Below are 15,306 nucleotides of genomic sequence, written 5' to 3' on the forward strand. Positions count from 1 at the left end.
ATAGATTCAATACTAGTGAAAGACACAGAATACGTGTTGTAAAATTGCAGGACATAAAGAAATGTCAGCAAGAAGGCTTTCATTCAAGCTACAAAACTTTGAAATTATTGTGAAAAGGTGACTACTTCCATGGGAAGATAGTGACCTCTGGAGCAGAAAGAAAGAAATAATGTTGAAAGAGGCCACTGAGGTTTCATTCAATAATCTGACAGAATCATTACTTAAACATCTCCTAGAGGATGTGTAAGCCCTGCAGTCACCTATGTAAAAAAGGGGCCGGAGACACTACAGACAATGAACACAGTTCTCAATGACATAAACAGTGTTGGGATACTTAGTTCCTAACCACTCTCAAATAGAGATATGCACTTCTACTGCCTCTCCTTTTTAAAATATTACAAATGTAATCAAATAACATGATAGAAAATCTTTATTATAACCTAGCACTTCACTGTTCAAACTAGTTCCCAGATAGTAAAAGCCAGAGATTCAAAATTAAACAATTTATTTAATTGCAAAGAAAATTAAGCATCAACTGCATTTTAAAGCCATGGGAAGGAAAAAAAACATAAGTAACAAACAGCATATAAATTAGAGCACTATGGAAATAATAAATAATTTATTTGGCAATTAGAAATTTTGTGGAAATGAAATATATAAGTAAGTTATAGTAACATCCAATCTACCTTCTCATCATATGTAGTGTTGCTTTCTTGAAAGAAGGAAAAATAACCTCAGAAAAAATATATTTATTTAAAGCAGTCTTCAAAAAATATTTTAAATCTACTTACTGAGATGTTATTTTAGTATATCTCAATATTTTACTGGCATACAATGTATTTTAAGACATTAAAAATAAAAAGGGATATAAAATAAAACCCAAAATAACCAACTTGAATTTTAATTAGCCAGTACTTTGAATGTATCTCCTAACACAATAGAACTGTGAGTTATTTCACAGATCAGAACTACTTCATAATAATTCTCATATTATTTGTGCAATAGGCATGTAACTTTTTAATTTTAGAAGTATTCTGACATGACTGTTGAGTCCTCAAAATATGACTTCCAATTAAAACAGACTAAAATTAGCAATATTTATTAAGAATCAACTAAAAACAAGACTATTTTTAGACTTTAACTATCTTGAAAAAGAGATTAATCTCTAAATTTGTACTTAAAGGTTACCATAGCAAATATATATAAAACACAATAATTAGTATTAAAATCTGTATTTGAAGTAACACAGCATCCTTCCCTTTGTAGACATCAGTCTTAAGCTGCCTACAAATTCGTTACACTTTGATTACTCAGCCTGATATTATCCACATTGGGCATTTCTTATCAAGAAATAATAAATTATTATCAATATTATTATTAATAAATACTATTAACAAATAAATTAAGAAAAATATACATCAACACTTAACAATAATTAAATCTTGCAAACATTTTTTTGACAGTTTCTACCATCTCCATATTCTGGAACAAATGGTGCTGTCTGTGAGAAACCTGAGAAGAATCTATGCAAATATCAGTTATGTGCCTTCTACCTTTCCTTTGAAAAATCCCTCATGAAAACAACTTACAAAGTTAGAATTATATCCGATATATGCTTAAGATACTCTTATTAACGGCCAACAGCATTTTCCCTCCTGGATTCATTCTGCTCTGAGTGCCTGCATGTAGCTGTATGGACACACAATTCACAGTCTTTGCGCGCAAAATTTATACCAGACTTTGGTACTTCCAAAAGACTGCTGTTCTCTAGAAAAAAAGGATATGCACCTGTGTAGTGGAAAGGTTCTAAAAGAAACATCTTAGTATTGTCGGTATGTACCTCTTCACAAGCCTGTAACGCATCCTTCACAGCTTCACTCTTTAGATTCAGCTTTTCTTCCAGCAGAGGGCTGTGTTTCTTCATGAAGTCTATATCCTCCTGAATCTTTCTGATGACTCTTTCTGTCTGAAGTATTTGGTTTTGTACTTGTCATAGCTGATGCCTTTTACGATCAAAATGTCATTGTAGCTCCCAGGTATCCTGAATACACATTTCATATTCTATTAAAAAGAGAATTAGCATAACAAAATGTAAGTACTTGAATGGCATCATGAACACCTAGTGAGATTAGGAAATATGTTGTCTTAACACTGAGATTTGCAAAATTTTGCTGTAAACTACTTTGAAGGCCAGAGGAGGACTTTGGCTACAAAAGACATCGCCAAATACTGCATTAACAGTGGAACTGGTTTTAAACTCACATTTAATCATAGTACGTCATTCAAGCAGGTCTTCAGAGTAAGGAGTGGTTGTGTTTTTACGGAGGAAATTAAAAATCTAGCCTTAAGGCATATCTAGAGGAGGCTGCTGTAACACAAGAACAGCTCTGCTGAGCTTCCTAATCTCCAGCAACAGATAATGTGGATGCAGAGGAAGAACACGGCAAGTATATATCCCACAAATCACACATGTTCCTAATATGCCAACTATTTTCAGTCCATGGATACTTCCTGAACTAAATGTGTCTTCAAGAAAGCTAAACTACAGATATGAACTCAAAGCCAACAGATAAAACATATTCATGTTGCCACACAGAAGTGTGTCAGTCTCAATTCAATTTAGCTTGCTGCATTTACTTTGTTGACTTTGACACGTTTCCTACGAGTCTTTACAAGAAAATACATGACTAGAACACTGGTCACCGAATGAAAACATGTTTAACGGAAACAAAAAGCTTATTAGAGATGTTGTCCTGCAACAGCTGATGTTCTATATGGAAAAATTATTGATATGAAACTAGGGGAAGTAAAGTAAGATTACCAGATAAGAAAAAAAATCTGAAAATGTCTCAAGAACAGTAAACGCTGCCATAAATTTGAGAGACAGAAGCACATTTTAATAAAAAAAAGCTCTCTAGCTCTGAGAGGTAGCTGTGGAATATTCAATGCAGGTCCTTAACAGATGATAGATTTTGCTGTGTTAACACGATGTAAATCACAAATTTACAAAATTATTATTTCACTAGTACTAAAAGTTAAAGAGACATTGTATGAATAAGCGGCTTTTCTACATTATACAAAGTGATACCTAACAGTAGGATGAATAAAATGTGATTTACATTAGATTTTTTTTATATTTCAGAGAAGGTAATTTCTAAAGATAGGTTATGTCACTGCAGTTACCCGAGTGTGGTACAGGACATAGATGCATCAGAAGTTAGCAGTGCTGGAATTCGAGGGAAGTCTGACACAAGGACAGGATGCATTGTCTATTCCAAATGGATCACACAAACTCTTAATTAAGAATCTCCCCTAGATTAGGGATGATTATAACATCTGTAAGAGTCTCTCCCTTTATGCTAAATTCCATTTTAGCATATTTTTTGTCTTATAGATAATACCATGAGAAGTTATAATCTAAGAATATATACTACTATACTATACTATGTGAAGTTATGATGTAAAATATATAAAAGTTATAAATTACAAATTTACTCCAAGGGCAGAACTTCATATTGACATAGCCCACTGATAAATCACAGGAGATGAGTTAATTGATTGTCAGAGCCAAGCTTCCTGCTGGTTTAATTTGCCTTTTTTTTTTTTTTTTTTCAGTGCATATATTAACAGAATTGAAAATGCGTCAATTACATTCCACTCTTCCAAAATATCAGTATTTATAGGGAATGCTAAACAGTAAAGTAAAAGCAACAGGAATGAATAGAAACACACAAAAATTATTTACAGCTCCATCACTGTATCATCAAAAAGCTGAAATCCTAAAATACTGTGCTAAAGAATGAAGATAATATTATATTATCAACTTTCTCTTCTTGCAGTCCTTTGCTTCTGTAAAACTGACCTTTCAATTGCCAGAAAATTTTCTCTTGAAAGCAGTTTCCTCAATGAATTTTAATTCTCATTCTTTATTCAATCCTGTCTTCTGTTTTCAGGGCATCGTAGATTGTCTTTCTACGGCAATTGCTTTAAAGGAAAACAGTCTCTGCAAACTGGTAACACCTTAACACAGGTTTCTATTTTCCAAGTCAAGAGTTAGCCATTAGGTAAAATAAACAAACATACAATACATACATTATTATCATATAGTTACGGATGTGCACTGTTTGATGTTTTGCTTTCCCAAGGGAAAAAAAAAAGAAAAAGAGAGAGAAAGCATTTAGGGCTAATTGAATCCCGGCTTACCTCCATTATGCACCGATTTTTCACTCAGTGTTTACCCGTCACAGTTATGGAAGACTCTTCCACTGTCACCACACTCTGGATAGTGAGGTATTGGTTGAAGATATCAGGATGACGTGCACCAGGACAAGCACTAGAGTACCAACTGTGTACTTTAATAAAGTTTATCACATTTTATTTTTTCTCAAAACAAATTTACTTTTATTTGTGGTTTAATCTATGGCTTAATTCAAATACAGTTTCTTATAATCCTGTTTAGCTTCTCATTCCTTGCCCCAAACTGAGCACTGATTATCATCTTAAAAGTGTCCTGTCTACTCTTACACTATCTCTGAAACAATGTTGAAAATTCCTTACCACTTTCCATATGTTTTTTTCTGGAATCTTAGTCCTATTATAGTAAACACAACAACAGTCACATAATAATTGTTATACTTGGTAATTAATAAACTGAAAAATAATAAATATTCTTAGTTTCAATACCAATACCTTTTTGCATGGCTGTGGGGAGCTGCTGAGGTCTCCAAAGTGACATACAACCAATTTCCATGCCAATCTTTTTCCTCCATGCTTTTTCTGCCTCCTTACAACCACCCTTCAGCTGCTTAATTAGTTCAGTAGCTTCCAATAACAAAGCTTATGTTTCCTGCTTCAAGGTTAATGCCTTGCCATATTTAAAAATACATGAAAAAATAAATCTTTATGAAAGCTTAATCACATGCTTTCTATTAAAGCTTCATTCTCAACACAAAGTTGTCCTGTTCACATGTATCACAGTAAGCACAACTGGTTACACTGCTGTCTTTAAAAGTAGATTATAATTACTTCTTATGAAGGCTTAAACATATACTCTTTATTCAAGCTTCTTTCACAATATAAAGTTAGCCTCCTCACATCCCTCAAGACAAGCACAACTGGTTACACATAAAACTTTCATGTTCAATAGAATTTTCCTCCAGCTTATTTCCAACACAGAACGCAATAAAAATGTATTAATATAGATGGTACAAAATTTTCATCTTTGCTTCATTGCTTAGATAAGTAATCATCTAATTAATACTACAAGATCCTAATTATGTCAGTTTTTTAAAGAATACTTCTTCCTTTTTTTTTCCTAAGCAACTTTCAATGACTTCATTAAAGTCTTTGGAGTTCTAAGAATATTCAGTGTAAAATCTCAACAGCACTGTTTTAGTCACCATACACAGAAATTGTCAACGTTTCATTCCGTGAAATTATCAAAAATGTCTGTTATTTGTTTTCATAAAAGATTCTTTGAGGCCATCATCCATTATCCTGATCTATAGAAATAGAAACTTATGTAAGCTACAGGGTCCAAGAAATTTCCATTTTGATTCCACAGTCAATAATTCCCTAAATTATTTTGATTAAAAACTGTAAGCATTGAAAAGAAGAGCAACCGTAGTACTTAAAATCTGGAGGGAAATTTTTGCTTCACTGCCATCAACAGAGATTTTATCACACAATTTACTGCAGACAGGATCGCCTCAGGCTAGTAGTACTTAAAAGACTGCACACTGGCTTAAAAAAAATTGCACAGAAATCCCTTAATATTTAAAACTTAATTAAAAAATGTATAATCTTAGTAAATATGCAAACTATAAAAAACCAGAACTCTATGTTGGGAGTACATTAGGAATGCAATGCAGTTATTTGTTTTACAGAAATTATATGAAAAAAATGCCTGGCATTTCCAACAACCAACATAACTAGTTTAGCGGGATCAAATCCTAGATGGGTTAAAATACAGTATGAATCCAAATGTAAATTATCTTCTTGCGAACAGGATGATTTAATAGAACTTAATATAACATTTAAAATGTACGTGTCTTTCAGCTTGACAGACGAATCACACATTTCAAAGACTACTCACATCATTTACATAAGTCACAGAGCAGGCAATAAGCAACTATTATCACAAATGCAAAGCATGTAATAAATGAGGATAAGTAACTTTTACCACTAAGACTGAGTATTATGAAATATTTTTACCTTCACAAGAAACATCAACATCTTTAAAACCAAATTTAGCGGATGACAACCAGAGATCTTCAATAGATTCAACACTAACCTGTTTTGTTATCCTGTCACTAACAAATTCCAGACTGAATTTAAATTAAGCAAATATTGCTTTCACTAGGTCAAAAATTCATGAATTCATGTCTTGAATCTTACACATTTAAATGCTCACTAGTTAAATGGAATAATTGTTAAAAAATACTGCAAGTCATGCAGCAGAATTATTCATTATACAATTCCCATATAAATGCTTCTCTCATATTTCTTTACAGATATACACACTTCTTTACATGTACTTACATAGATCCTCAGTTTTGCCGAAGGGTATGCCAAGGAGAAACTGTTGTACAAAAGCTGTTACTCTTTCCAAGTTCTGAAGGCAGTGGAGCGATATATGCTATACTTTCCAGACTATTCCAAGCGGCAGAAGCATTTAGTGCTATATCTGCAGACACAGATACATTGCCATTGCAGGTCAGATATACTTTGAGTTCTATCAGTTTAAGGGAAGCCATCGCTTGAAGGTCAACAATGTAGAAAAAAAGATCCTTTAGAGATACAAAGGAAAAATTATCAAGACATAAGGCTTCATCAGTTTTATAAAGACAAGGTTTTGAAATCTGGGAGACTCAAAAGCAGAGATGAGAAAAGCTTGTTAAAACGAGCTATTACAAATTTAACCCTCAACAGACAGGAGGAAAGAAGTAACAGTCAAAGAATACACAAATACATCATAACCTTTGTGAACTTATGAGGCCCATTAGCCTACTGGAGTTGAGAACACGGGGATGAAGGATAACCATCACCCAATTACGTCGATACACGTGGCTTAAACACACATACAGGTCCCTCATATGCACCTACGACGAAATAAAATCTGCACAACTTCACATCACACATACATGCAAAATGTAAATGTATATATTTGAAACAACTGCACAAAAAAATTCTTTTTGCATGAAGAAATAACAGACAAAAAGCCTATGTCAAAACCAGACTGAAATAAACACTACTGAAGACTTCCTAGAGCAACAGAAAATACATCAAAATACAGGGAAAAGAAAAACAAAAATCTGTGCATTAATGGAAAATAGTAAGAACTTGGACAGGAAAACTTAGACCTGATGATGGAAGAGATATCAAATTAGATACTGAAGCAGGACTTTGATACACAGGAGTTAGATAAAGAGGCAAACACAAAATAAGGCAATAGGTGTAACTGACATGAAGTAAAAATACACAGGAAAATACAGGATTTGTTGAGCAAACAACTGGGTCAACAAGCTCAGTGCATGAGATACTTTCTGTTCTTCAAACTCCTCTTTTAATCTTTGTAATTACAAGCACATCATAACATAGCCTGCATCGTGAGTAATACAATTTAAAGTCATACATTTAGATTTCTTTTATGTACTTTCTGAGTACTTGGTTCTGAAGTATAATTGCATTGCATTGTACTGTACTGTATCCTAGGCTTAGGAAAAGTCAGAGTTCTTTAGAATATTTCAAAATAAATGCAGACAATATGTAAAATTTAGGGAAAAAAACCCTCATTAGAATTATGTTTTAGCATTATGTTTTAAAATTATATTTTAAATTTATATTTACAATTACACTTTAAATTTATAAAATTTAACAACTCTGTATATATGTGAGATATCTCCAGTGCAAAAAACCAATTCTTCAACTTGTATTTTTTAATTTAGGAATTATACCCTGGTTTGATTTTCACAAGCATCAGTAACTTAAAAGATACTTAGTTGCAAACACTACAGTGTAATTCAAGGCAATTCTATCATTCAGACATGTAAGAGTTTTTTCAAGCTTGCAAACTACACTGAAAGCACAAAAATGATTTAATAAAAATCTTAACAGTATGCAGTATAGGAAAACTGAGAAATAAAAAAAATAAATTGAGGGGGGGTTCCTCTTCTTATTACAGTATGTGATGAAAAAATGGCTGTTTCATTCAAATGTTTTTAATTACCTCCCTGTGTGCAGCCAAGCTGAAATAAGAGTAAATTTGTCTCTCCATGTAAATTCAGAAAACTATACACAGCATTTAGAGAACAGTAAGGTCATAGTTAAGTGTGCAGAACCATTCAGAATTCTTATACATCATGTTCCAACCCAAAACTTAAAGCAATGATAGCTTAAAATAAGGACTCTTACTCATGCTTAGCTATATGAGATAAATGCAACTGGCACAACTTCACAAGTATCAATAACTAAACAACTGTTACCAACATAAATTCATCACTTCGGTGGGTCCTGAGACCTGTGATCATCTTGAATCTTTGAAAAACACTGAACAGGAAAGCTATGAGCAATTCTACATAAAGACTTTTAATCTTGTGAAGCAACTAGATCCTGCAGACACAAAAATGCTTACTTTAGATGCATCTACATTACAGAAAACTTTGGTAAAGTCTAAAGTTCACACAGCAGGCTTTACAAAGTCTCTGCTGACATTTCCTTACATTAAAACAAATGCATCATTTTGAATGATTTGTACAATTTTGTATGAACGTTTCTTCCTAGTTTTTTCTCCTCCTTAAACACTTAATCATACCACAAAAGCAAAACATAAATGTCATTATACATTTCAGATGTTGTACACTTTTTCTGATTTCTAGCAAAAAGCTTATTAGGCCCCTGAATTTTGTATTATAAGAGGAACTAATTAGTGTACATGCAGAAGAATATTTTTAACATTTCAAAATAATTAGGAAGTTTTTGAATTCCTAAAAGCAATACTTCTCCAGATGGTTGGCAATAAAATCTAGTTTTTGTACATACATATTATGTATTACTTAATTTTGTAGAATGATTTTCAAAAATCCCTAACATCATCAATTCTATTTTTATTAACCTCTGTACTTTGTTTTTAATGTCAAAGCTACAGCAGAGATCCTGTCTAAACTACACGTGTTTTTTCATTATTAGGGCTGTGTTTACAACAGTAAATTACACATGGCCAGAGAAGTTTTCTGCACCCAGCAACTTGATCACCTACACCATTAATTGTTACTAAATCTTACTGGTACGTCCTGCGGTAAGGGACATCACCACAAGCACAGCTCAGGAACTGGAAAGGGTCAGGGAACATTCCTCAAAAGCAGCGTGCATAATGTCTGTTCTGTTTTGGAGGGTAAGAATTGAACGGCACAGACATGAGGTTTTTCGTGTCAACTGGGCACATTTTTGGTCATATTTAACTTACTAGCAGAAGTTTAAATAAACCAATACGCAGACAAGAAAAATCCAAGCTCCCTATATTTGTAATAGCCTCACTTCAGGCATATGACTAATTTTGATTCTTGAGAGCATTAATGAAAAAGTCTTACTACAGCAACATAACCTTTTGTCCTCTTAACTCACAGTTATAATGATGTCATCATCCAGACACCTCAGATTATTTTGACTCTCTGTATATTAAGTGACAGGATCTTAGAAGAGATGTGGAAAATATGCACAAGACATACAAACAATTTAAGCTGCCATTAAAATAAGCATATTGATGTCAAAACTATGACATTAAAATAATTTCACTGTTCTTACATTATTTTTAATAAAGGTGAAACAGGCAATATAAAATTTCCTGTCAAATTAATGTCTATACTGTAAATCAAGATATAACTGTAGTTCATGCATCCTGGATTCTTCTAGTATCTATGCTGTAGCTGTAGAAATCTCCCTGCAGAGTATTTAACAGCGTTTGTGGAATACTGATATAAGATATTTTTCCTGATGTGCTGCTATGACAACATTATTGTTGGTACTAGAGATAAATTATTTAAATATAGCTTGTCTGTACAAGCAGCAATAAGATCTTCTTGCTGCAATGTAGACATATGCAAAATTTATTAGCATTTGGAAAACACTTCTCCAGTAAAGGTGAATAATTTAAATGATACTAATCATGTTCTCAAATAAGTTAATGGGAAGATTTTACTATACTTGAAAATAGCACATATTGTATAATTTCTTCATCTACCTACCTGTTTTTTCAGTTTCCCCTAATTCTTGTTTCTAGTCACACAAAAACTATATTGGTATGAAAATACTGCATAATGCTGAAGAAAAAACTGTAACATTTTCAAATTTGTGTCTCAATCCCAAAGCAAGGAAACTTTTTAATTAAGGAATTGTTAAGTGAGGAAAAAATATTGCTTACTAATAATGACAGAAAATGGAACACTGCTCGGTTTGACTATCTAGTCAAGATTAGAATCAAAAACTATTTTGCAGACAATTGATACCATTGAAGTAACTTAATTCTGTGCATCTGCATTGTTATATACGAATGTACTAATCTTTATGATACATTGATGACATTATGATATTGTGGTATATTGATTTTAATATGCTAGTTTGATTTGCCAAAATTATTAAGTAGATGAAAACCACATCATGACAAGTAATAAGTAACTTTGGCATTATTTTGGACAGTATATATAATACAAAGTTAAATTTATATAAAAATGAACATAGTAATCCTATTTAGAAAATATTCCTGTTCCTATACAGAAAAAAAGCACTTGGCCATTTTCAAACATAAATGTACCTGTTGAAAGCACTTCTCCATCTTTGATTCCAGCTCTTGAATAGTTTTGATGAATAGCTGTGTTAATACAGGGTAATGGAGTTATGTTGCCTTCTGGTGATCCTCTCATTCTTATGCAGAAAAAGAAAGAGAACACAGAAGGCTGCTAAACTTCATGTGTGGACTAATACCAAATTTTCTTATACCTTATTTTCTTCCTTTAATTTGGAACTTGGCAAGCTTTGGTCCTGAAATTGGCTAAGAGAATCTAACAGCTACACCTATTGATATGCACACTTTTTGCACAGGATGTTCATTTTTTAATGCAAGTACATGGAGAGAGATTAAAAAATGCCTGAACAATATGAAAGAATAAATTCATAGAGATGAAATATGATAAAGGGAGCTAGGGTCAAAATACAATTTGCTATAATTAATTTTACATAATTAATCCCAAATGAATCAAGCGTGATGATTTTATGTTAGTCCTCAGTAAGGATTTTGTCAAAACAGAAAAAATAGTATCAGAACCCAAAATGGCAAAAGTGGCAGCTACTACAGAAATGCCCAGAGCAAAACAGAAAAGGTCACAGAGCCTTAGAAGCAAGCTTAGACTACTCTTATGTATACAATACTTAGTTCCAGCAAATATTTGCTTCAGCCTTATGAAGGGGTGAAGTTCCAGAAGAGTAGTTGCTGTGCTGAGAATTTAAAGCCACATGATATAAATGGACTGTTTTACGAGAACACGCAGATTTCACAGTTATATTTTCTTTATACTCTGTTAGCCTTATAACCACATAAATAAATGATACTGTGGCACACTATTGAATGCTAACTATTTAATTAATGCACAGAATCAGAATCTGACTGAAGAGGTCACTAATGAACAATGTCAGGAACCAGAACAAGACACAGAAATCTAGCAGTAGAGCTATTAAAAGAACCTAAGAACCATCCCTACAAACATAAAACAGTAACTTAATTAAGTTCAGGGGGACACAGTGCTTTAATGTGCCTTGGAGGTGAACCAAAAATAACAATATCAGTAATAGGGATTAAACTGTAAAATACAACCAGGCAACCTTCATATATAGTCTATGGACTTGGTGGTTTGGTTTTTTTTAAAAAAAAAAGAATAATCTCTTAGTGTCTTAATTAAAGTGTCAGCCTAAAACATTAGAAAACTGTCGGTTACAGAAGACTCTTCTAACTTTAGTTTATTGTAAACAGCCTTATGAGAATAGAAAAGATTTTGTTTGAAAAGACACCCCACTAAAACAGATATCAAGACCTATTTCATAGTATCTTGCTCTGCCTGTTTTCAGAGCCTGAAAACTTCAGAGGATGCTTACACAGCATAGTTGTAACAAAGCATATATAGGCTGTTTCTTCCTTGTACTCTGAAGCACAATACAAGAGTTCATATTTTGAGATCAACCTTACTTTAATTTCACTTAATTGCTTCTTCTCCTATTATTCTTACATTATACTAAGTTAACATTAAAGCTGTAAAAATTATGTTTATTTTCCTTTACATCACTAGTGCAACTTACAATACCACCATTTTAAAAAAACTGAAATTTTTGAACAGCTTTCATAAAAAAAGATTACTCTCTTACTGCTTTGGTCTTCCTTGGCAAATGTAAACATTTGTACACGTAAGTCTTCTACTCCCTTTGTATAAAGAAAGCTAGAAATACAGTAAGAAAGTAGAATTTTTTATCACTTTCTTAAAATCTAAAAATTAAATTTAAATGACAAGTGGAATACAGCCAATTTTGTTTTCAGGTAGAGAATTGAACTCTTATTTTTAGATGGAGTGACTCCAGTAAGTCGGAGTGACACTCAAAGTCTACAAGTGCATAATTTGCACTAAAGTTTTTCAAGCAGCATGACAGAGGACAACCAATAAAAAGGGCTACTGTTAACTGATAGTTCAAACACAAAATATAATTTTTTTTTTTATGTCTTAAATTTAAGCCTTATCAAACTATTTGAATACTCTACAATAGAAAAGATATCTGATATACCTTGGGACGGCTCATTAATGTCCTCAGAACAGGAAAATCACTGTGTTTCAAACATTATTGCTGAAAGTACTTTTCAGACAAATGATCAGAAAAATAATAATCCACATACACATATAAATACACTTATACACATTTAAAAACTCTAATTTTCATCAGCAAAAAACCCTTATTCCATCAGTGATCTATCTACAGTATCTTTAAAGGTTAGCAAATCCATTTTCACTTCTTCTGCTAAGGGAAAAGCAGCAATTAAACAGTCAATGGCATTACAAATCACACAGTGAATCCAAGTAGAGCAATGAAATTAGAGTTGAAAAGCAAACAGAAAACCACACAACCAAATTTCAACGTATGTGGTCCGGCTTTTTAAATTCTAAAGGTTATTTGGATCCTGTCATGGCAGTGGTAAACAACACAAACTGGAAAAATGTGAAAAATAAAATCTATAACTTAAGAAATGAATTTTAATAAACTCCCAATGAAAGAGACAGACTACTAAACATGCAGTCTGAAATACCATTGCCTCAATAGACAGGGTGAGAGAGGAAAACAATGTACTTATTTGAATATAAACTTATAACTTGAATTTACTACAATAAACAAAACAAATCTTATTTATTTATAATTTACACAACTCAAAAAAATAATACTGACTGAAAACATAGGTAATTAAGCCTAAGGACATCAAGTTCAGATAATTTACCAAAATATTTTATCATCCTTAAAATTCACAGATTTGACAAATAACTCTATTGCCCTGCAGAGATCCGGGTGGACATTTACCCATCCCCACCCCATTCCCAACTTACGTTATTGACATATAAGAAGTCCACAGTAAACTGTGGTTTCCAGCTGCTATCAACCTACAGAACCTACAGAACCCATATAGGTACATTGTATACAGTATTAAATATGACTAAAGCCAAAGTATACACATACAACATTTGAATTGCTTTCTTGCTACTTAACAAAAAGGACTTTCTAATACCAATATCCCAACTAGAACAGCATGGAACTAACAAAACTTCTGTTGAAAGCAAAATCCTCAACAAAGTTTTTTCAGCGAAAGTGAACAGAATCCATAACACAACATAACATCATCTACATTTACTATTTCTCATTATAAACTATCTCCCAGGCAGAGTCTTGTGATAGTCATAAATACGTTTCATATAAAGCTCATTCTATGATAACCTTTTCCTCAACTCCCATACTTTCCTCTTCATCAAAACTCTAACTCATTATTAAGAAGACTAGGTGCAACTTGAGATTATCTACCTCAGAGGCACAATAGATATGGCCAAATCGCAGAAGAATTTTTTTTTAAAATGTTCTCATTGATTCCTGCTTCACTGTGACCATGCCCTTTGTGCTGAAATTTTTCCTTCTTCTACAAAATGCAGTCAGAATAAATAAAAATTATAAATTAATCCACAGTTAAAAGAAACTAACATTCTGCGAACAATCTTAATTATATTCTACTATTTCCTAAACTCCAAGTGTTCACTTTCTGAAAATGCAACATTTGGTTTTAGGATCCTCGAATTTCTTGCACAATTTCTTCCTGTCATCAAGTGATGCAGTGAATCCTTTTAATCACTGAAATGTAGCCCTGGTTTACTTTAGAAGATGCAGAAAGGGATTAATGTCCTTGAGATTATTCCCTCAAGCTACAATTAGTGCAGATGTTTCAAAATAGTTCACAGTGTAGTTTGAATTGCAGTTTCCAGAATTCAAATGTGTTATTGTGACACTTGAAAGCAAGGCAAGAACTTTATAGGCTGGCTAATATAAACCACTAACTCTAATATAAAGGTTAAAATTATTATTAAAAGCAACAGAAGACAGGAAGAATTCCTTAGGTTCTTTGTTGTGTTTTGTTCCTTTCATAGGAACAAGATCCCATGAACCAGTCCATTATACCAGCCACATTAAGTTTTACAAAGAAAATTAAGATCAAATACAATTCTCACGCACTTCTAATGGTATCCAAAACTAAAAATATTACAGCTGAGATTTTAGTACTATCATGTAAATACCTGACATAGTTCTGTATCAAAATCAACTCTATTTTTCTCCAGTGTTTCCTTAATTTTGTGGTTTATTTCATCCAGACAGTTCACAGCTCAACTGAACTTAATCTCTGTTCTTCTTCCACAGACCTTACTGCAAATATGAACTCTAGAACAAACAAAAAAATCCACAGGCAACTAAACAGGAGGAAGAACAAGAACACTGGAAATCCGTAATAGGTAAGGGAATTAAACCCAGATAGTCCATACCATGAACATGAATGATGGCCTTTTTCTTTCTGTATATATTCTTGAGTTGCTTCTTTCAGATTTGAATCAGGAAAGAGGAATTATGCTTTTACCAAGTAGTATTGAAAAAGTAAATACCTTAAGAGCTGCTCAGGTTCTGTGACACAGGTTCATAGAAAACATAACTATCTCCAACAAGGGTGCCACCAATCTATAGTTTCAGTGT

At 32.7% G+C, this 15,306-nt stretch overlaps 1 long non-coding RNA gene across 1 annotated transcript; it reads right to left on the minus strand.

The window, feature by feature from the left end:
* Positions 1–1,002: 1,002 nt before the first annotated feature.
* Positions 1,003–14,986, minus strand: LOC138719101 (uncharacterized). The gene is made up of 4 exons (XR_011337178.1): positions 14,859–14,986; positions 6,541–6,685; positions 4,690–4,864; positions 1,003–2,061 (listed from the first exon to the last, which is right to left on the minus strand). It is a non-coding gene; the product is annotated as an uncharacterized lncRNA (long non-coding RNA).
* Positions 14,987–15,306: the final 320 nt, after the last annotated feature.

This window comes from Phaenicophaeus curvirostris, chromosome 3 (assembly GCF_032191515.1).
Source record: "Phaenicophaeus curvirostris isolate KB17595 chromosome 3, BPBGC_Pcur_1.0, whole genome shotgun sequence".
NCBI classification, from domain to species: Eukaryota; Metazoa; Chordata; class Aves; order Cuculiformes; family Cuculidae; genus Phaenicophaeus; species Phaenicophaeus curvirostris.